Here is a 25,626-nt window from a genome sequence, read left to right as displayed (position 1 = left end):
GTGACTCATAGTTTTGCAGTCTGATTACACCTTTGCTTCTTGCATCCAACCAAGTCATGGGTTAGACAAGGATGGTAAAATACAGTGATGACTCTTTCCAACTTAGTTCTTCTTCAACATTTCAAATTACAGTGCTATGAACAACAAAGTACCATTCAAACAACTTTAAAGATACCCAAGCCAAGTTGTACACTTCACATACTTGCCATGGGTTTACAAACACTTGTGCATTGCTAGAAAAGGAAAATAGATGTATGATACAATATGTACAAAGGATCCAACAAATTTCCTCAAAGCCATGGATGAGGAGACTTTGAAGAAATTAGTTGGACCATGAATAATCTTCCATTGGAACCACAAAACAATGCCTTTCTTAAGAGCATTTCAAATAAAACTTGTTCCAATCACTACTAAAAAATCAAAGGAGATCACATCAATCAAAAATAGGAGAAGTATGGACTCATGGAGCCATGGTACGGACTGTACTCTCAAAAGTATAGGAAACTAGTTAAAACTCACAAAAAAACAAGAGCAAACAAGTGTTTTTCTTACTTTTCCAACATGAACTGTACATACAATGATGGGAACATGGTTTTTAAACATGTTCCAACTTATTGAAGCATTTGTATGGACAGGTATAGGCTGGAACTAACCTAAACCACCAAAAGTCACTTTTTTGCACTTTTTGACAACTTTTTGATAACTTTTGACAACTTTTGTTGCTCAAAAAGTTGCAATTTGACTCCCGATGACTTGGCACTCAAACCAATGACTCAAAATCATTAGAAACACTAAATAAACATGCTTCAATTCCTTTCAAGGCTTTACAACATCAAAAATTCAAAAATGCTCATTTGGACCCAAAATTGACAGTTTTTGGCCCATTGAGAAAAAAACAAAAATCTTGGAAACTCTTAAACACAAATGAGTTCCAAACCTTATTACACCACAAAAAAAACCTATTAAACCTACTAGAAGCATAAAATAAACACACATGCTTAATTTGCAATAAAATGTTATACCTGCTAGGATTTGAGCATTCAGGTGCTCAGGTGCTCTTGCACCATACTCCCCTAAGGACAAAGAGGTCATGTGACTCCTTTGGGCAGTAAAGAAAGAGGAATTCCAGTTTTGAGAAAGTCACTTTCAGGTACCCAAGTGGCTTCAGAAACTGGTTTATCCTTCCACTTGATAAGATGCTCCATGTAGGTATGGTGTCTTGTCTTTTTGATGATTCTTGAATCTAGTACCTGCTGAGGAATGGGAGTAGAAGAAGAGGGGAGAGAAAGATCAGAAAGGGAATGAGAAAGATCTGAAACTCTTTGTGAATCTGATGGTAGCTCCCCTTTGAATGGCACCAAATCTGCAACATTGAAAATAGGAGACATAGAAACTTCATTAGGCAAATCAACTTTGTAAGCATTATGGCCATATTTAGCCAATATTTTGCATGGTCCTACTCTTCTCATTTGCAACTTAGTAGGCACTCCTTTCTGTAACCGTGACTTGTTGAGATGGACCATCACATAATCACCCACTGAAAATTGAACATCTCTTTTTGAAGCATCAACTCTCTCCTTAACTTTTTGAGTAGTTTCCTGTAAAGACTTCTGTACCTGCTCATGAATTTCTTTCATAGACTGTGCCATATCTTCTACTATACCACTCACTTGTTGCAAATTAGTTACATCATTTAACTCGAAAACACCTCTAGGATGTATTCCATAAACAATCTGAAATGGGCTCTTACCAGTGGATCTGTTTACACTGTCATTGTATGCAAACTCTGCCTGATGGATGAGTTGATCCCAACTTTGCCCATATTCTTTGGTAAGACATCTGAGTAGGTTACCCAATGTTCTGTTCACCACTTCTGTTTAGCCATCTGTCTGTGGATGATAAGCTGAGCCAAAAGACAAGTTAGTACCCAATTTCTTCCATAAAGTTTTCCAAAAATGACCCAAAAACTTAGCATCTCTATCAGATACAATACTGGATGGCAAACCATGAATTCTTACAACTTCCTTAAAGAAAAGAAAAGAAATATGACTAGCATCATTAGTAGTTTTGGAAGGTATGAAATGTGCCATTTTACTGAATCTATCAACAACCACAAAAATACTATCACATCCTGTTTTTGTTTTGGGCAAACCTACCACAAAATCCATATTGATGCAATCCCAAGGCCTAGAAGGTATGGGAAGAGGCTGATACAAACCAGCATTAGTGCTAGTACCCTTGGCTTTCTGACATACCATGCATTTCTCAACATATTTCCTGACATCTGCTTGCATCTTAGGCCAAAAATAGTGCCTTTGAACCAATTCCAAAGTCTTATTAAGACCAAAGTGACCACTCAAGCAACCATTGTGCTTTTCCTATATCAGATTCTCCCTCATTGAACCTTTTGGCACACACAGCTGTCCACCCCTGAATAACAATCCATTCTGTAAAGTATAGTCAGCATATTCACTATGAAAAGTATTCTGAAAATCTTGACAAACCTTGTAAATATCAGCAAAATCAGAATCATGTGGATATAAATCCTTAAAACATTCTATACCAATACTTCTAATCTAAATTTCTTGAACAGTAAGTAACCTTCTACTCAATGCATCAGCTACTTTATTGCACTGTCCTTTCTTATGCTTCAAAGTAAAGGTATATGCTTGCAAAGACTCTACCCATTTAACATGTCTGTGACTAAGCTTATCCTGTGAATTGAGAAAACTAAGTGCCTGGTTGTCAGTGTAAACCACAAATTCTTTAGGAAGAAGATAATGCCTCCATTTCCTAAGTGTCTGAACCAAAGCATACATTTCAAGATCATATGAAGAATATTTCTTCTTAGCATCATTAAGCTTTTCACTAAAAAATGCAACATGCCTATTATCCTGACTCAAAACAACACCAATAGCAATATTACTTGCATCACACTCTAAGGTAAACAATTTGTCAAAACTAGGTAGAATCAACACTGGTTGAGTAGCAACCCTGACTTTCAGCAATTCAAATCCCCTGTTGGCTGCTTTTGTCCACTGAAATTTCACTTTCACACCACCCTGAATGGTTTCCAACATAGGTGCACATATTTCACTGAAACCTCTAATAAATTTCCTATAAAATTGAGCAAGTCCATGAAAGCTCCTGACATCACTAGCATTCTTAGGGGTTGGCCAATTAATTATGGCTTCTACCTTATCTGGATCCATCTTCAAATCACCCCCTGAAACAACAAAACCCAAATAGACCAGCTCTTGCTTAAGGAAATCACATTTTTCTAGATTGATAGTAAGTTGTTCATCATTCAATCTTTGTAAGACAATCTGCAAATGTTGGAGGTGTTCTTCCTTGGTTTGACTAAAAATTAAGATGTCATCAAGGTACACAACTACAAACTTGCCTATGAAGTCATGTAACACCTCATTCATCAATCTCATAAATGTACTGGGTGCATTTGTTAACCCAAATGGCATGACTAGCCATTCATACAACCCCTCATTTGTCTTGAAAGCTGTTTTCCATTCATCCCCCTCTTTGATGCGGATTTGATGATAACCACTTTTTAGGTCTATCTTACTGAAATATTTTGCTCCCCCTAAACAATCCATAAGATCTTCTATCCTAGGGATGGGGAATCTATACCTGATTGTGATCCTGTTTATTGCTCTTGAATCTGTACAAAGTCTCCAAGCCCCACCTTTCTTAGGTGCTAACACTGTGGGTACTGCACATGGACTAATACTTTTTCTAATCAATCCTTGGTCTAGGAGCTCGTGGATTTGTCTTGCCACTTCCTGATTTTGTTCAGGTGTCATTTTGTAAGCAGCTTTGTTTGGTAAGGATGCACTTGGGATGAAGTCTATCTGGTGGCTAATGGCTCTCTGAGGAGGTAGAGAGGTTGGTTGACCATCATTAACAATTGACTTAAACTGATATAGAAGTTGCTGCACCTCATATGGGATTTCTACCTTCTTTTCTTTCTTTTCATCAACTGGTTTAGTTACCAATGCAAAACCTATGCCATCACCTTCTTCTAAGGTATGAATGAACTCCTTTTCACCAACTAACAAAGTTTTGAGAACTTGTGGTTTGCTGCCCTCACTTTCTTCATTAAGGGACTGAATTTTATAGTTGATACCATTCTTGAAAAATGAGTATGAGTTCTTTTCACCATCATATTGTGCTTTCCTGTCAAATTGCCAAGGTCTTCCTAAAAGCAAATGACAAGCATCCATAGGTAGTATATCACACAAAATCTTATCTTGGTACTCACCTATGTTAAACTCTACCCATGTTTGTTCACTCACCAATACATGCTGCCCTTTTTCCAATCATGTGACCTTGTAGGGCTCATTGTGCTGTATTCTAGGTAGATGAAGTTTTGTAGCAGCTTCTTCTAATATGATGTTATCAGTTGATCCTGAGTCAATGATAACTTTGCACAACTTTCCTTGGATCTTACATTTGATCCTGAAAAGAGCTTTCCTTTGAGACATATCTTTTTGAGATGGCTCTTTCATGAGGATCCTCCTGATCATGAGGTTTTCCCCTTCTTCTGATGGTAGACACCTTTGATTTGGTGTGGTTTCCTCTTGCACAAAATGGACTCTCTTATCACCTCCTTGAGATGAGCTTGGCTTTTCTGGGCATCTATATGCTGGATGGCCTAGTTTCTGACAGTTGTAACACTTCATGGTGGAGAAGTATGAACCTCTTCCAGGTCCATTAGATCTACCCCTTCCTGGGTTGCCTGATCCCCTACCCCTATAGTTGGGTCTGCTCTAAGAATCCCCGCTTTGTTCAATAAGCTTAGACTCTCCCTGGGACCTATGATCTGTGTATCTTCCCCTAAAACTGCCTCTATGACTGCCTCTATTTCCTCTGCCTCTGCCTCTGCCATTCTGTTCTTGTTTCTTCTTATTTCTCTCTTCTACCTTCAGTGCTGATTGAAAACACTTCTGTAATGTGTTGGGACACCATAGGCTTAACTCTTCCTGAATATTCCATCTTAACCCATTGAGATACCTAGCTACTCTGACATTTTCATCTTCTTGTACCTTAGATCTAAGGCTTAGTTTTTGGAATTCTTCAGTGTAACTACTAACATCTAGGTCTTTCTGTCTCAAGTTTTGTCTCTTCCTATGTAACTAAATTTCATAATCTTTAGGAATGTAGGTGTCTTTGATCTTAGTTACCATTGTCTTCCAGGTGGTTATGGGTTTCTTTCCCTCTTTCACCCTTTCCTCTTGGATGAACTTCCACCAAGTTAAGGCTACCCCTCTCATTTTGGATTTGGCTACCTTCACTTTCTGTGCTTCAGTAATGCCATCACATTCAAAGTGATTCTATAGACCCTCTATCCACTCCATTAGTGCTTCTGGTTCCATCTTGCCACTAAAAAGGGATACTCCATCTAGGGCCTTTCCAGTCAAAGCTTTCAAAGCTTGTAAAAAGGTTTCTTGTTCTCTATCCAAGATTGGATCTGGTTCTGGGACTTCTTCCTCTAAGGTTTCCTTCTTATCTTCAGCATTTTCTACTCTCTCACTGACTTCTTCGGTCTTGACTTCTACTTGGTTCAACTTTCTTTCCAGTTGTTTTAATCTTTCCCTAAGGAGTCTATTTTCTTCAACCTAATCCTCCATCCTCTTTGCTAACTCTGCATTGGTCACCATGTTGTTGGTGTTGTCTCCCACTGACTCACTAACTGACATGTGCTAATCTCTCAACCCAAATATGAATTGGCTATGATACCACTATGATGAGGAGGTAAAATAGAAGTTAGTCTTCTTTAGAGGTTGGTGGGCCTTGTTCTCAATGTGCTTCCCAAATCAATCCCTAGGCACAAATGGGATTCTTCTAAACCTTTCTCCTAATTCCTCCTCTCTATTCAACACTACTTGCACCCTATTGTATTGGACATCACTCCTCCTTACCTTCCATGCTAAGGCATTCAAGTCTGAAATGAGGTCCTCTTGTGTGTCACCAAAAATGAACAAGTTTGGTTGTCCAACTGGCTAAATCTCCTCTCTTCCAGGAATGGGCAACTGTTGGAGAACCATGGTTTACCTAACCTTGTTTGCACCTTTTAAGGATTTCAATCATGATAATGTGTTGACTGAGCATCTATATAGGACTGCAAAGTCTGATGACTGTCCTTCACCTTTCAAGAGTGAAAATATCCAAGTTGGATGCAAGGAGCGTTGAAATACTCAAGGCAACTTTCTAGGTTCAAATGGTCATTTTGATCAAATGACTTAATGCAATACTATGGATCTTGTAGTAGGGTGTCTTAGGTCTTTACTCATCAATTTTGATGGTTTGAAACAATCAATTGCTTTCCTTCCTTACTGATTTCATGAAATGGTCAAATTTGCTCCAAAAAGGCTACTAGAATTAGCCCTAGTTTTTAATGAAAATTGTTCACCCTGCTCAACCTGCTAAACTTCATGACAAACCCTTGGAGATGTGGTCAATTGATGATGTAAACTCAAATATTTTTGCTATGGAAAGTACTGTACGGACTGTTTGAGGACTGTCCCACAAAATAGGCATTTTTCAAGGGTTTTTGAGGGTTCTAGTGAGGGTTTGCAATTTACAAGTCTTCTTCATGATACTAGACCAATTTAAATGCTTCAAACCTTGCTACAACATATAAAAACACTTCCAAGGATTCAAACCTCATCTTCTAATATTGTCATTATGTCAAACAAATGCCATACTGCTGCTTTACACAGAAATAACAGTCTAGATGACTGGGACAGCAATGTTCTTAAGGTTTTACATACATTTTCCACCTTAATAAACCAAATAAAATGAAGGTATATCAAATATATATGCAACCATGATTTGACAGAAGTTGGAACATCGTGCAAAACAAATAGGAAAGGAATTTTGATGACTGTTACTCATTCAACCGCCATCACTGCACTTTGACAGTCTTAACACAGTTACAACTTTCTTTGTTTGTTTTGATTGGCTTATTCACTTTGTCCCTAGCCTACAAAGAGGTGTTAATGGCATGATAGAATAATGCATATAACCTCTCCAAAGAGCTTGTAAGTTTGAACACTCAAAAAGATGCCACAAAGCATGACAACATTATATGACTGTGACAAAGAATACACTTTTCTAGGATCCTTATTTAGGTCCTTTACAATCAAATTGTGTAACTTGTCTTCTTAACATTGAAAACAATTACAAATACATTTCCATGATGCATAAAAGAGGGATCCATCATTCCATACTGTCCATTAAGGAGGTTGGCAATGAGGTTTTATCAATGAAACAGTGACTCACAGTTTTGCAGTCTGATTACACCTTTGCTTCTTGCATCCAACCAAGTCATGGGTGAGACAAGGATGGTAAAATATAGTGATGACTCTTTCCAACTTAGTTCTTCTTCAACATTTCAAAGTACAGTGCTATGAACAACAAAGTACCATTCAAACAACTTTAAAGATACCCAAGCCAAGTTGTACACTTCACATACTTGCCATGGGTTTACAAACACTTGTGCATTGCTAGAAAAGGAAAATAGATGTATGATACAGTATGTACAAAGGATCCAACAAATTTCCTCAAAGCCATGGATGAGGAGACTTTGAAGAAATTAGTTGGACCATGAATAATCTTCCATTGGAACCACAAAACAATGCCTTTCTCAAGAGCATTTCAAATAAAACTTGTTCCAATCACTACTAAAACATCAAAGGAGATCACATCAATCAAAAACAGGAGAAGTACGGACTCATGGAGCCATGGTACGGACTGTACTCTCAAAAGTGCAGGAAACTAGTTAAAACTCACAAAAAAACAAGAGCAAACAAGTGTTTTTCTTACTTTTCCAACATGAACTGTACATACAATGATGGGAACATGGTTTTTAAACATGTGTCAACTTATTGAATCCTTTGTACGGACAAGTACAGGCTGGAACTAACCAAAACCACCAAAAGTCACTTTTTTGCACTTTTTGACAACATTTTGACAACTTTTGACAACTTTTGTTGCTCAAAAAGTTGCATTTTGACTCCCGATGACTTGGCACTCAAACCAATGACTCAAAATAATTAGAAACAATAAATAAACATGGTTCAATTCCTTTCAAGGCTTTACAACATCAAAAATTCAAAAATACTCATTTGGACCCAAAATTGACAGTTTTTGGCCCACTGAGAAAAAAACAAAAATCTTGGAATCTCTTAAACACAAATGAGTTCCAAACCTTATTACACCACAAAAAAACCTATTAAACCTACTAGAAGCATAAAATAAACACACATGCTTAATTTGCAATAAAATGTTATACCTGCTAGGATTTGAGCATTCAGGTGCTCAGGTGCTCCTGCACCAGAAAAATCCAATGGGAAAAAACCCTCCCCCAAAAGAGAGATGAAAACTATACAAGAGAACTCTCATAGAAGTATGTGATGAACAAAACCCCATGTGAGGAAAAAGTTCCCCCCATTTGAGAGAAGAAGAGAAGCTAGGAAGCCCCCCCTCAATGTAGAATCTGAACCAATGATAGAAGCTTGATGATGTATGAAACTGCTCCATGAACGTCGAACAACATTCCTCAACTTAGGAAGAAACAAAACCAAAGGTGTATCCATGAAGTCTCCCCAATCATGAAGGGAAGATGTATGAAAAAAAGTCATGATGAATGGAATCTCTGAAAAAATGCTCAAGTGTCCCCATGTTGATGCTGAAAGATACCCCCTCCAAAGGTGGTAAACTGCCCCACACTGTTGAAAAAGGCACTCCAAGATCTAGTGGAGAAGAATTAATAACAAGTTCCAAAGACTCACATTTCTCCTCTAAGCATAAAGAGACCTCCTCCAACTGCTGTACATAAGTATCCACAATTATATCAACCTTGAAAGAATGATCATGTAGAGAATGAACAAGAGGGTCAGAGTGTTCCCTCGCAACAATTGAAGAAGGATCATCTTCATCAAAGAGAAGATGAATATCATCAATGGTGTCTCCCAAATCTCCAATGTAGGATTCCACAAACAAACCTGCAATGTCTGTCAAGTAATCATCCCATCAAACTGAAGCTGGAAGACAAGAAATATCCTGCTGCACTAAATCACAAGAAGGAAAAACCGTCACACTATCCGCATCATCAGGTGCAATAGGTGATGTGATATCAATAGGAGGAGATGAAACACAAGGCTCAAGAATGGGGTCACATGTGAGAATCCCCAAGTTCAAGTACCCAAATTTCTCCTCTGAATCATCACAAGAAGTGTGATCATCATGTGTAGAATCATCATCATCAACAAAATATGAAAAGGAATATAACTGAGATGCATGATCAATCACCCCAAACACAACGATAGTTCTAGTCTCCAAGTCTCTAATGAAAACTGACTCAGGTGTGAACTCTACAATTCTCTAAGTTGCGCCATGCGTGATTTGATAGATGGAAAGGATATTGTTAGTCAAATGGGGTACACACAACACGTCATTGAAGGAGTTATCCCTAATGGCAATAGATCATTTCCCAATCACATCCATGTATGTATGATTGCCCATCAAAATCTGCGGCATGGTGCAAGGCTCAAATGAAGAGAACATAGACTGGGAAGATGCCATATGATGAGAAGCCCCTGAATCTAGAAGCCATCTCCCTGAATCATGACTTGTAGTAGCACAAAGAACTTTTCCTTTTTTGGTCCCAAAAGAGTGAGTCTTCCCACTTGTAGAAGCCATGAATTCTTGGCCTTTCCATTTTGAATGTGAGGAAGTGGAAGTTGATGAATCATCCTTCTTGTAGACATTAGGCAAATCAATGTTATGCTTTTTGAGGATATGTGTGAGCTCATCAATCTTATTAGAATGGAAACAATGCTCCTCATGACCAACCTTTTTACAATAGGCACAAGTAGGTCTCTCCCTCTTTGGTGAATTGTCCCTTGTGGAAGAGGATGAATCTCCTTGTTGTGGAGAAGGAGATGCTTTGTCCTTAGGCTTTGATTGCCATATCTTCTTGTTTGAGTTGTCCTTTCCTTGATTTCCTTTGTTCCCTTGATTTGCCACTAATGCTTGAGACTTAGAAGCCTTAAGAATGCCCATTCTTATCAACTTAGTTTGTTCCATCATCAACATTTCGGCGAAAAGGCATTGTGTAGCTTGAACCCATTATCATCCTATGGGTTTAGAAACTAGAAACAAATGTTGCATATTCTTGTAGAAGCTTGCCCATCAAATTGAAGATCAATTGAGTATCCTTCTTATCAATGCCACAATCCTTGAGTTGTGCCCTCAACTCTTTTTCCTTAGTGACATAATCTTGTATAGTATCAAAGTTCTTGGGATGTAACATGGTGAGATCACTATCAATATGATATCCCCTAATCTCATCAACTTGACCATACAAGTCTTGAAACTTTTTCCAAGCACCCTTGATTAGAGTACATTTATCAATATGAAAAATGAGATCCTTTGATACATACTTTCTTAAGGTACCAATTGCCATGATATTTTTAGTGAGCCAATCCAAGCGACCAACACGATTAACCTTAGGATCAGCGGGAGCAAGAATAGTTCCATCAATGTAATGAGTTAGTCCTTTTTCCATAAGTTTACTCCATGCATAAATTTTCCAAGTAGCATAATTATGAGGAGTTAAGAGAGGAAACTTAGAAGAATTCATAGCAGCAAAAAGGAAGGAACACAAGAGCACAAAAGCACAAGAGACAACCCCCCAAATTCACTCAATCAAAGTACCCCCCGCCCAAAAAAAAAATATCATGATTTGACACTTTATACTTAGTGCTTGTACAATGGGCCAATTTGAAAACAAAGCAAGGTGGAATTCTGATGTCAACTTTACAACTTCTCAAAATGAGATATAAGAGACTTCAACAAATATTGCTAGTGATCTAAACTGAGATCCAAGAAAAATACAAGTACCAAATAGGCCAAAAAATGACCAAATACTGAAAGTGCAATTTCTACTCAAAATCACTACACACTAATGGCAGATTATGAAATTAGACAAAAAATTATGCACTTTCAAAAAAAAACAACACCTGAAAAGGAGTCCATATGAGCCCAAACGAAGCCTCCAAAATTGTAAAAATCGGGATTTCACAATTTCTGAAAAATCTTGCACCACTGTACAGATCACAAAATTCTACCCCAAAACAAAAACAATTGCTTGAAAAAAGGAGTTTGGATGAGTGAGATATCACTATTTGAAAATTGCCTGCAAAAATATAATTTCAGGAATATTTCCGTCGCAACTTCAAACTTCAAATGCCTCTAGATTTGGCCTTCGAAGTCCGATTTGGATGAAACAAAAGGTAAAACTGACTTTCTTGGACATGCTCAATCCAATGGTGACCTCAGATTTGACTCAACAAGCTCCAATGATAACCTGCAATAGAAAGCTACAAAATACACAACCCCAAATAGCATCAAATTTCTCTCAATTGGAAAACCAATGACACTCTAATGGCTCTGATAACATGTGAGATTTTGTCAAGATCTAGAGGCAATGGAAAGCACAAAATAGAGAGACAAAATATAGGACAAGAATAAACTTTATTCTATCAAAAAAATACTGATCAACTGGATCATCAATAGTTCATTACATACAATGAATATGAGCCTGCATATATAGGCAAAGCTATATAGATATGTAAGCACACAAACATGACATGTGGCTCAATAAGAAACAAGGGTAGATAGGAAATAGGTGTGGTAGGTAGGAGAAACAATAAAATATTCCACATGAGGTGGATCATCCACTGAAAGTGGAATTATCACTCCATAATAAGTGGATATGATAGAGTAGTAACAAGATCAACACCATAAAAGGTGGAAATTCTCCTACACACACTATCCCAATTTGGCACAAACACCCAAGTGTCTCATACCCAAACTACTATTAGATCCATTTCCTAAGTAAACTTAAGTAAGGTGTAATAATATCCAAGATGAATAATTAATTACACCAATAGTAACGCTTCTGGGGAAAATGACTTGGACTTCTTCGTTGGACAAAAGGACAAGATGGCGAACCTGTCCTCCAAGGATCGTGGGGGAGGTGCCACATGTTGCAATTGCCACTAAAGGTGATGAGGGTGATATTTTTGTCTATAGAACTATCTTTCTTCTCTTCTTCCTTCTATGGGTTCTCTATCTTTTATTTTGTCTTTTCATCTTTAGTCTTCTCCTTATTTGTTTCCTCTTTCTTTTCCTTCTCTAGATCCTCTTTCTCCTTCTCTTCTCTGGTGGCTTTCAGAACCTCTATAATTTTTTTTTTTTTATATTCAGTTAATCAGTATTCAGGTCAACACTCTTCTTTTTCTACTCATCTGTTCTATTTTTCAGATTTGTCATCCTACTTGTCTCTCTCGGACCAGATACTATGTTTGTCTTCTCTAGAAGAGAAAGACAAAGTAACCATTAGTAGTTCTATAGCCACCATAGCTTCATTTTTAGTCTATTTTGTTATCCTTTTAATGTCCTCTGAATCTCTTCCCATGATTAAATTTACTCTTTGTTTCATCTAGAATCTTGTATTTAAGGCTTGATTTCTTTCTTCTTCTGACTGCAGACTAGTTACCATATACAGTGCTTGAGTCCTTCATGGGGGCTTCACTAGATAGGTAATATTATATCAAGTGCATTCATATTGGGAAGTTTAATATCTCAAAAAATAAGCTCTATATATTGCCTATTTGGTGAAAACAGGGGGTTTTTTAATTCGGGCTATGAGAAATGCAATATATGGTCAAAATAGGGGGCTTTTAATTTGGGTTATGTATTGGGAGGGGGTGACAAACTTTTTTTTTAGAGCAATATTTAAAAAAATAGGGGGATTATTTAGTATGTCATGAACGCATGTGCTATAACCCAGGTTCACTAAGTGAAGTCCCCGTGGAGTCCTTATATTTGAATCTTTCATTATTGCAACCTTCCTCTTCTTTGTTAGTACTTCCAATAGCTCGTTAAGTAACTTATCCTTAGTGTCATTAATAACTTTATTAAAGGTAATCATATATATGATTACAACCTTCTCAATCTTCTGTTAGGTCCCGGAGACAACTGAGAGGGGGGGGGGGGTGAATCGGTTGTCTAATAAATTCAAATCAAAAACTTATTAACCAACTTAAAACTTAATACCGGTAAACCAGTTTAGTATGCCGGTAGACAGTGTTAACAGTAAATTGCTATACTGGTAAAAATTAATGTATGAAACATAAACAAAAAGTCATCCACAACACATGACACCAATATTTGTATGTGGAAACCTTGTAAGGGGAAAAACAACGGTGGGAAACCTTACCCACAATAAGATGATACTACTGCAGATAGTAAGTGTACAAAAAGGGGTCTGCACATGCAGAAAGGCCAACAGCCTAGAGCTCACTGCTCAATCACAGATGGGAGTCACACTGACTATAGTTGGATGGTTAAATCCAATAAGAATGTACTGCACAAAATAGCATCTTCATATGCTGGTTTCAGTACCAGTGTAATGCTGATATGCTTCTACAAAAACCTAACTTCATCTTCAAATGATGTCTTCATGTATGCCTCTGCTTTATCTTGCATATACCTTTACTTAAATATTTTCTGCATTCCACTCTTTGATCTTACAAATAAGATCTTACATTTATACCATACCCTAAGACCAATTTTAGTAGGTCGGCTCTACAAGATATTACAATAAAAACATTTTACAAATAATATAATATCCGATGCAATAACTGATTAATTATGTTGGCTTAATGCATTTACAACAATAATAAATCATCTCCATAGCGTGCCATGCTGATCTGGAAAAGATAAACCTACCGGTGTAACCCTAGATAACCTGGACCTTTTTGCCGGTGAAAGCAAATATGCAAATATGAATATACCAATGATTATTACTTCAGAATAAAGTGTCCACATGATGTTTTCAACATTACCAAGTGTCTTCCATGTCATTCCAGGTACCGGTGAACATTATATTTTGCTGGTTGACCATATACCAGTAACTGTTGCACAGATTACTTCTTGCCGGTGAATGTTGCTGGAACTCCAAAGTAGGTGTATTTAGTAGGTGTTGACATCAATGACAAAACCATACCAAAAAACCAACAATCTCCCCCTTTGGCATTGATGGCAACACAAGATGAAAAAACCATCACAGTGCCAAAACATAAATGTCAAATACAAAGACTAACAATCTCCATTTCTCCCCCTAGGAGTAACAATCTTTCATACCAATTTCTTCTTAAATGTGTTTTTCAAAATCTCTCCCTAAAATCTCTTTTCCTTACCAAAAAGATAATGTGTTTTTCCATAGATATCTCTCCCCCTTATGCCAAAGTCACAAAAGGTCAAGTTCATACAAAATACCAACCAATTCAATATATCACTACTCCCCCTTTGAAGTAGCTTCCTCATCAAATACCGGATTAAAGATTTGTCCATTTAATTCTGCCGGTTGATGACAATCATCAACTGTCTAAGTCTCTATTGGTGGTGGTATGACTCCGAGCTGATCTCTAAGATACTCAAAAGCTTCCTTAGGCAAAGATTTTGTGAAAATATCTGCAAGATGTTCTTTAGTATTCACATAAACCAGTTTTATCTCTTTTTCTTCAACTTTTTCCCTTAGAAAATTTAGTTTGATAGAAACATGTTTTGTTTTAGAATGTAATACCGGATTTTTAGATATATCAATTGCTGTAGTGTTATCACAGTATATAGTAATAGGTTCCTTGCATTTTACCTTTATGTCTTTCAACATTTGCTTAAGCCAAAGTACTTGTGTACAATTTGTTGCTGCTACAACATATTCTGATTTTGCTGTTGATAAAGATGTACAACTCTGTTTCTTACTTAACCAAGAAACTAATCTCTTTCCAAGAAAGAATGCTCCTCCAGTGGTGCTTTTTCTATCATCCACATCTCCTACCCAATTTGCATTTGTATATGCACATAGATCAAAATTTTCATCTTTAGGATACCATAATCCAAGATTTGTTGTGCCTTGTAAGTACCGGAAAATCCTTTTCACTGTTGATTCATGATTTTCCCTAGGATTACTCTGAAATCTAGAAACTATACATACTGCATTCATAATATCAGGTCTAGTTTGTGTCAAATACAGTAAACCTCCTATCATAGATTTGTATCTAGTTGGATTAACAGGTGTAGATTCATCCCTTTGAGATAATTTGTCATTTGTAGTCATAGGTGTGCTTACCGGTTTAGAGTTCTCCATCCCAAATTTCTTTAGTAGTTCTTTCAAGTACTTGGATTGATTAAAAAATATACCTTTATCAGTCTGTAAAATTTGCAATCCTAAAAAGAATTTTATTTCTCCAATCATAGACATTTCAAATTCTTGCTGAATTTCAAGAGAAAATTCTTTGCATAATCCATCTTCTCCTCCAAAGATTATATCATCAACAAATACTTCAATAATCAAGATGTCATCATTAGTTACTTTGTAATATAAATTGCTATCTGCATTTTCTTTAGTAAAACCAATTTTTAAAAGATACTTATCCAATCTTGCATACCAAGCTCTTGGGGCTTGTTTCAATCCATACAAAGCATTTCTTGATCTGCAAACCATATCATTGTCATCTGTCAAAGAACATCCATCAGGTTGTTCAATATAAACTTCCTCTTCAAGATCTCCATTAAAAAATGCACATTTAATATCCATTTGATAAACTTTGTAATCCTTGTGAGCTGCAAAAGCCAAGAATAATCTAACTACCTCAATTCTGGCTACCGGTACAAAGGTTTCATTGTAATCAACTCCTTCTTTATGAGAATATCCCTTACACACTAGTCTTGCTTTATTTCTGACAACCTTACCATTTTCATTAAGTTTGTTTCTAAATACCCATTTGGTTCCAATTACATTTTTATCTTTAGGCTGGGGAACTAATGTCCAAGTATTGTTTTTCTCAATTTGTCCTAATTCTTCTTCCATAGCTTTAATCCAAAATTTATCTTCACATGCCTCATTGATAGATAATGGTTCAATTTGAGAAATAAGACATACCTCTTCATTTTCCAATCTTCCTCTTGTCATAACTCCTTTAAATTTGCTTCCAATTATCTGATCTTTAGAATGATTCAGTCTTACATACCGGGGTGTCTTAGTCTGTTGTTGTTCTTCAATTATTGTGGAATCCTCTGATGATACCGGAGTAACTGGATCATCATTCTGTACCGGTGGATTCATTGTAGGTTCATTTGTCATAATTTCTATTTCCGGTTCAGAGTCTATATATCTTGAAGTTCCTCTGAATTGTTCATCAATATTTACATTTGTACTCTCAACAATTTTCTGTAATCTTTTATTAAAACATCTATATGCCTTGCTCTTAGATGAATAACCAAGAAATATTCCTTCATCACTTCTAGGATCAAATTTGCCAATATATTCATCTCTTCTAATATAACATTTACTTCCAAAAATTCTGAAATACTTAAGAGTAGGAATATTACCAAACCATAGTTCATGAGGGGTCTTACCGGTTTCACCTTTGATGTGAACTTTGTTGAATGTATAGACAGCAGTGCTTATTGCCTCTCTCTAGTACACATGTGGTAGATTTGCTTCTGATAACATACTTCTTGCTGCATCCAAGATAGTTCTATTTTTCCTTTCAACAACTCCATTCTGCTATGGTGTCTGAGGTGCTAATAATTGTCTTTTGATTTCACTTCACAGAATGTATTAAAATCTTTAGATGTGAATTCTCCTCCTTGATCTGATCTTAAACATTTGATTTTCTTACTGGTCTCATTTTCAACCATTGCTTTAAATAGTTTGAACTTCCCAAGTGCTTCTGATTTTTCTCTGAGAAAAGTAACCCAACACATTCTAGAATAATCATCAATAATTAGCATGAAATATCTATCACCTTGTAAGCTTTTAGTTCTAGCTGGACCACATAAATCAGTGTGAATTAAGTCAAGAGCATTATTGGATTTTTCTAGAATAATTTTGAAACTAGCTCTAACTTGTTTTCCAAATTGACATTCCTTGCAAATTGTATTATGAGGTTTCACAATTTTAGGTAGATCTCTAACTGCCTTAGAAGTACTGATTTTTACCATGCAATCAAAATTTACATGACATAGTCTTTTATGCCATAACCAACTTTCATCTATATGTGCAATTAAGCATGCCTTTTCACTGTTATTCAAATGAAAGATATTACCTCTAGTCTGATTACCGATTGCAATTTCCAAACCAATTTTATTCATGATTTTGCATTTTCCATTTTTAAATTGTAACTGAAAACCTTTCTCAACTAATTGACCAACACTTAAAAGATTATGCTTTAATCCTTCAACATAGTAGACATTGTCAGTGTTATGTTTACCATCAAGAGATATTGAACCCTTACCTTTGATTGAACAGGCTTTGTCATCTCCAAATCTTACTAAACCTCCATTGTATTCTTGAAAGTTCAAGAATTTACCTTTGTCTCCAGTCATGTGATGTGAGCATCCTGAGTCAATAATCCATTCATCCTTTGATTCAACTTTAGCTGCTAGGGCTTATTCTACCAGTTGAGCAGTAGGTGCCTGTTGATCTTGTGTTATAGTAACAAAAACCCATCCATTATCTGTTGGATCCTCATCAGAATTATCAATCACACCTTCATCAACAATGTAACAAGATTTATCTTTGTTCTTCTTAAATCTGTATCTCTGATATTCAGGATTAGGCTTGTATGTTCTTCTAGCTTCTTCTCTTAGTCTAGCATGTCTATCAGGGCATCTTGAAGCCATATGACCAATCTTATTGTAGTTAAAACATTTAAAGGGTGCTTTACCTTCATACTTACTTCCAATTGGACCTTTTGGCATTTTCCTTGCAAATAGTGCTTCAAGTTCTTCAAGCTCTTCATTCTCCTTCCTGGTTTCTTCAAGTTCTCTTGCATAAAAGGCTCTCCAGTCTGATTTGTCAAAAGATGGAGTAGATGATGTTGATGCTTTAAAGGCCAAATTAGTCTTTATAGTAGTAACAGGACCAAATTCCTCAATTTCAAAAGCTGAAAGTTTTCCAATCAATGTATCCCTAGTTACTGATGTATTAGGCATTGTTCTCAACTCATTTATAGCAGTAACCTTTATTTTATATGCTGGTGACAAACCTCTTAAATTTTTTGAAACAATCTCATCCTCACTCAAGGTTCCTCCACAACATTTGATACCCAAAACAATTTCATTTACTCTTTCCATAAAAGAAGAAATCCTTTCATCTTCTTCCATTTTCAGATGTTCATACCTGACTCGGAAGCTTTCAAGCTTTGCAATTTTGACTGTGGAATCTCCTTCATTCAATGTTTCCAAATGATTCCAAATAGCTTTAGCAGTAGACCTATCTGATAATCCCATGATTTGTTGATCTGATAATGCGCTCAAGAGTGCTTTTCTTGCTTTGCAATCATTTTCTTCATCTTTGGCTAAGGTAGTTGGAGCAGTCTGACAAGCTAAAGCAATAGTATAACAATTCTTGGTAACTTCCCAGATGTCTTTACTAATGCAATTCAGATGTGTCTCCATTTTGATCTTCCATATCCCATAGTTGGTTCCATCAAGTTTAGGACTATCCTTCCTGAAATAATTAGTAGACATTGGATCTCCTCAAGTTGTTAAACTTTTGCAAAAGGAGGACTAGGCTCTGATACCAATTGTTAGGTCCCGGAGACAACTGAGAGGGGGGGGGGTGAATCAGTTGTCTAATATATTCAAATCAAAAACTTATTAACCAACTTAATACTTAATACCGGTAAACCATTTTAGTATGCCGGTAGACAGTGTTAACAGTAAATTGCTATACTGGTAAAAATTAATGTATGAAACATAAACACAAAGTCATCCACAACACATGACACCAATATTTGTACGTGGAAACCCTGTAAGGGGAAAAACCATGATGGGAAACCTTACCCACAATCAGATGATACTACTACAGATAGTAAGTGTACAAAAAGGGGTTTGCACATGTAGAAAGGCCAACAGCCTAGAGCTCACTGCTCAATCATAGATGGGAGTCACACTGACTACAGTTGGATGGTTAAATCCAATAAGAATGTACTGCACAAAATAGCATCTTCATATGCTAGATTCAGTACCGGTGTAATGCTGATATGCTTCTACAAAAAACTAACTTCATCTTCAAATGATGTCTTCGTATATCCCTCTGCTTTATCTTGCATATACCTTTACTTAAATCTTTTCCGCATTCCACTCTTTGATCTTACAAATAAGATCTTGCATTTATACCATACCCTAAGACCAATTTTAGTAGGTCGACTCTACAAGATATTACAATAAAAACATTTTACAAATAATATAATATCTGATGCAATAACCGATTAATTATGTCAGCTGAATGCATTTACAACAATAATAAATCATCTCCATAGTGTGCCATGCTGATCTGGAAAAGATAAACCTACCGGTGTAACCCTAGATAACTTGGACCTTTTTGCCGGTAAAAGAAAATATGCAAATATGAATATACCAATGATTATTACTTCAGAATAAAGTGTCCACATGATGTCTTCGACATTACCAAGTGTCTTCCATGTCATTCTAGGTACTAGTGAACATTATATCCTGCCAGTTGACCATATACCAGTAACTATTGCACAGATTACTGCTTGCCGATGAATGTTGCTGGAACTCCAAAGTAGGTGTATTTAGTAGGTGTTGACATCAATGACAAAACCATACCAAAATACCAACATCTTCTCCTTGTCTATCAAAGGTGTGTCTAGATACATCCCGGTAGAGAACACCAATGAATTATGCTCACATACTGCATTCACAAGACTTTTAAGATCCAAAGGCTAATAATTTGGATCATCTTCAATATTTTCATTCTTCACCTTTCGCTTTGTAAGTAGTTTCTTCTTGACTTTTCTCTTCTTGGTAGGGATCACTTCTAGAATGACCAATGATCTTTTTCTTTTGACCTAAGATAATGTGTCCTCCTCGTCCTCCTCTTCTTCTTTCACTTATTCCTCCTTAGCCCTTTTGGACCTTGTCCAAATATAGAATTGTTCTTTAGAATACTTCCCCATCTAGGCTATCACTTTCTACTTATTCCACTTTAGGCTCTAGATCATCTTTGTTCCTTGCAACCTTTTATTTTTTCCTAGGTTCTTTCTTCTCACTTGTTACTAATCGAGTAGGGGGTTCCAGAGGAACCTATCTTCATCTAAGGGGAGGCTGACATAGACCTAGTCCTCCTCTATCCCATTCTAGGTGACCACTTAACATTATTCAAACCAAATGCTTCTTCTACCAGAGGAAAACCAATATCCTTGTACAACTTCTACATCCTCTTATCATGAACTTTCTCTATTTTCTCTTGCCTTAATTGAGCTTCAATATCTCCTACAATACCAAATCTAGGCTCATTTGGGTCTACTAAAATCTACATCTTTGTAGAAAAATGCCTCTCAATCTCATCTATAGATACTTCATTGGGTAGCTCCAGTACCCACACAGTCCTCAACTCAACAACCTCAATATAACAATTATCCCTACTCACACAAAAAGTGAATGTATCCCTATAATTTTAGACCACATCCTGAGGAAACCTTTCCCTTTCTTGCATATTGTCCTAAATATTCTTAAAACAACTAGAATATAATGTATTAAAATACTTTATTATCAATCCCAAAACTTCTAATTTGCTGTCTAATTTGTACTACAATAGGTCAAAACTTATCCCAAACATGATCCTTTAGCTCCTATAAGATCATTCATAAACATGAATGCTAAATAAATAATCAGATCTATCCATATTTAAAAGGGTACTTGCATTACTTTGTTCTTTCTAGGTTCTCTAGAAGCAGCTCCCTCAACAACTCACATAGGTCAAATCTCTCTCCAACAACCACCATTTGATGTGTAGTGTAAATAGCTATAGTGGTGGCAAAAACCTCTTGATTCTAATAATAGACCATGTATGCCAGAATTATTATCACATACTAGACGCCTGGATCAACAATATCCTCTACTGTCAGCACACTTCCATCAAATTTAGCACCAACAAACTCTGCAATAGTGTCATTCTTCACAATTTTCTTCTTCAAAACTATATCGATGCAACAAATACTAGTTAATTCCCTAATGCCATCCCTTTTCATCTCGTAAGGTCTGTCCAAATAAATTACATCCTCATGAATATTGTACAAAAATTATGAATTTCTCAAGACCACAAACAACTATAAACCTTCTCAAGAGAAATATAATTCACCAATAGATGAATGATTGAGATTGAGATATAAATTATACAATAAGCTCTCCTTATATAGGTAAGAGAAAGGATTGAAGCACCAATGAGGTGCAGGGGTAGGTACAACCACCTAACACAAAATACTAGATGTAGGTAAATAATAAAATATAATAAAGTTAACCTATCACCTAGGAAATTAGAATTTGCCTAAGTAAACTTAAGCATGTGAGAAAATATAATTTAGTCCAACACTCTCCCTTAAGTGCAACTTTGGTAGAATATTATTATGTAATATAGCAAGATGGGTCTTGGCTAGGCCATGTTAGGTACCCATGTACAATGCAAATACAAACAAATGAAATGAATCTCTCACAAAGAAGAGAAAAGGAGAAAACCACATGGGAAAAACTCCTCTCCAAAAGAGAGAAAAAAAATAAAAATTTCATGATGCATTAAGGACTCAAGATTCCCTAAGGAATACATACACCATGTATATACAGTCAAGTATCCCCCCATAGGAAGGAATAAGAGAGACATAGTATCCCCCCATAATGAAGAAGCTCCACTGTCGATGAAGTATGCTTGGAAATAAAAGATGAGCCAATGTATACAAGCAATAGATCTTCCCTTAGGAAAAACAAGTCCATCGAATGATGAAGAAGCCATGAGATTTCCATCTGAAAGGAGGAATGAAGTCTCCAAATGTGAATCTTTGAAATCTGAATAGTAGTCTCCAATCTCAAAGAAGCCATCACATGCTCATGATCAAACTGAACTGTGAAATTTGACAAATCAAGTGAAGGAGGAGACTCACAAATGTCAATCTCCAAATAAGGTGAAGAGGAATCTCCAACTATGATGAGACTGTTATCAAAGAGAAGAGAAACTCCCTCAAGTGTGTCTCCCAAATCTACAATATGAGACTCCACAAACAAGTCTGAAATACCATCCAAGTTCTCATCCCACACAACAAGATCTGAAATACTATGATCATCCTACTTAAAAGTAGAACTAAATTCCAAAGAAGAAAGAGGTGGAGGATTAGGAAGCTCAAAACTCATCTGAAGAACACAATGATTCAAGTGTCGAAACTTCTCCTCACAAACATGATTCACCCTTGATGGAAAGGTGTGCACATCAACCAAAGGAACATCATCATCATCATGAGAAAAATGAGAAAGGTAATATAATATAGAAGCATGATCCACAACTCCTATAGCTATGACATTTCATCTCCATGTCCCTAATGTAGACATAATTAGGAGTGAAGTCTACTATCTTACCTTGTGCCCCATGAGTAAATTGATAAAATGAAAGAAGGTTAGTGGTCAAGGATGGTACACTTGAAGAACATAATTAAATATACCCTCTCCCATATCAATAGAACCTTTCCCACAAACCTTAATGTATATGTTGTTACCCATCAATATGTTAGGAGAATTACAAGGCTCAAAAGAAGAGAACACATCCATAGAAGATTCCATATGAGGAGAGGCACCTGAATCAAGAAGCTATTTCCCATTTCAAGATGTATATGAGCCATGAGTGCTTTACCTTTCATCTTATCAATTCTATGTGAAAGTATTATGGCTCCTAACTATGTAGATGAAAAAACTACCACTTGTGATGATGAAGAATAAGGAGGGGACACTAATGAGGGAAACTTGTTGTTGTTCTTTTGAAGAATGTGTGTAAGTTCAACAATATTCTCACTATAAAACTTATGCTCATCATGTCCTTGCCTTTTGCAATAATCACATTTCAACTTCTTGTTTGATGATTCCTCTTTAGAAGAGGTTTTTATATTTAGGAGTATGCTTGGAAGGAGAATCCTTATCTTCCTCATTAGACTTAGGATCGTTACGTTGCTTCTTTCCTTTGTCACTTGAAACCTTTGGAGTGAAGGCATTTGCAAGAAGTGCTTGATGCTTTGAAAGGCTTCAATTTACCCATGTATGTGTTAGGACCCAGAGGCAATTGAGAGCGGGGTGGGGGTGAATCAGTTGTCAATTAATTTCAACCCAAATATAACTTAATCAAACTTGATACTTAATACTGATAAACCAAACTTAATGTCAGTTGATAGATTAGCAGTTAATATTAATACTGGTGAAACTCAATGCATATAATAGAAAGAGAAACAACATCCAATACACATAACACAAAGATTTGTACGTGGAAACCCTGTAAGGGGAAAAACCACGGTGGGAAACCTTACCCACAATCAAATGATACTACTACAGATAATATGTGTATGCAAATGGGGTCTGCACATGCAGAAAAGCCAACCGCCTAGAGCTCACTACTCAATCACAAAATAGGAGTCACACTGACTACAATTGGATGATTAAATCCAATGATAATGTACTACTCAAAGTAGCATCTCCAATGCTGGATTCAGTACTGGTTAAGCTCTGATAATCACCTTCAAACCTTCCTTGAACCTTCTCTATTGTCTTCTCATATGATCTTCAATATTCGTACATATCATGTTACAATACCATAACCATATACCGTCTCTCTATTCTATTTTATTATCTCATAAATGAGATCTTACATATATACCAAAACCTAAGACCAAATGTGTAGGTCGGCTCACCAAGAATATTACAATCAATTACAAATAAGTCAAGATGTGATGCATCATGTCGGCTCAATATTATTACAACAATATCAAATTAATTAAATCATCTCCATAACATGTCGTGCTAATCTGGAATAGACAATGCATGCCGGTCCATAACCTAGACCAATTTGCTGGTAACAACAAATATGTCAACCCGATTAGACCAATAAACAAAATACCAAATCCAAGTGTCCAAACCATGTCTTAGACATAACCAAGTGATCTACAGATGATAACAAGTCATCTTCAGTGCCGGTGTACAATATAACCTGCCGGTGAACAATATGTGCCGGTTCAACATAACCAAAGATCTCTAGATGGATAAGTGTTGATAAGTGTTGACATCAATGAAAAAACCAATGCAACACATCCATAATACCAACAATATGCCAACTTTTCTTATTCCCTTGTGAGTTGAGTTGCAAATCCATCAAGAGAAGGCATTTTGTGTGCACTACCAAGAGCATCCATAGTAGCATAGAATGTAGAAACAAAAATCGAATTATCAGATCCAAGATTAGAAAGAATAGAGAGAATCAATTGTTCATCCTCTTTTGTCACCCCCCAATTAGATAACTCCAATCTAAGAGAATTGAGCTTAGAGAAGAAGTCTTGGATATTGTCAAAATAACTATGATTTAGACTCATTAGTTCATTCTCCAACTTGAATTCCCTCATTTTATCTGGCTTACCAAAGAGATGCTCTATGATAGTCCAAATATCATTAGGAGTTTTACAAGATTCAACATGATATCAAAGATCAGGAGAAATGTACAAATGAAGAGTACTAAAAGCTTCATCTCTTCTATCAAACCATCTCTCTTTTTTGTAGCACATGCGGGTTCCAGATCATTACGAAGAGTGATTCTATGAAACTTATTTGTTATCAATAATAACTCCATTTTCATTTTCCATTCATGATAATTATATAGAGTTAGGATTACAACTTTTTACAAATTCATAATGAAAGAGTACAATAGAACAACTGATTACCCCCCTCCCACAATACAAGCAATAAACCCCTTTGTACAAGTTAAATTAACACTATAACCAAAAGTTTCAAATTGACAACTGACTGAAAAATACCTGTTTAGGCACTTAGGAAAAAAATGACCCCCAGAGGCTAAAAATTGTCATCCATGTGACCTTACTAAGTGCTACATACCACATTGGCAAACACCAATCAAAACTTTGTACTTGGAACCTACTCAATACATAATCCTGCTAACAATAATATATCTACAAATGACGTGACCCCCACAAATTGCGATCTCAACTAGTAAAAAGTTGCCTTAGGTATTTGGGTAGTAGATGAACATGAGCCAATGTTGGTAAGTTTGCAATATATTGTAGAGATGGCTTGCCAAACAAAGTTTATGAAGAAATTTGTTGGCCAATGAAGATTGTTGCAGAGTGCCAAAACCATGCTACAAACAACAATTTGTAGGCCTCAAAGTCCCAACCCTATTTGGTACAACCAATAAAGAACTGACAATCTTAGGTTTGATCTAGGAGAATAGAGATGTTTGGAACTTCCAAACTTCCACCAAAGAATGGAGCCGATTTTGTTGATGTTTGAGAGAGACCAATGAGGACATAGATCTACCACAATGATTGAAATGGATTGTCCTCATGCAACCACAATAATATGCAACATCACCTGCTAATAAAAATCATATCTTCCTTGCCACAAATCTCACTAATGTAATATTTCTTCTATGCAAAGAAGTGCCATTGTCAATGGTATAGAATCCTA

Source organism: Cryptomeria japonica, chromosome 3, assembly GCF_030272615.1.
Source record: "Cryptomeria japonica chromosome 3, Sugi_1.0, whole genome shotgun sequence".
Taxonomy (NCBI): Eukaryota; Viridiplantae; Streptophyta; class Pinopsida; order Cupressales; family Cupressaceae; genus Cryptomeria; species Cryptomeria japonica.
The sequence above is the reverse complement of the archived record's forward strand: the minus strand, read 5'-3'. Positions refer to the sequence as shown.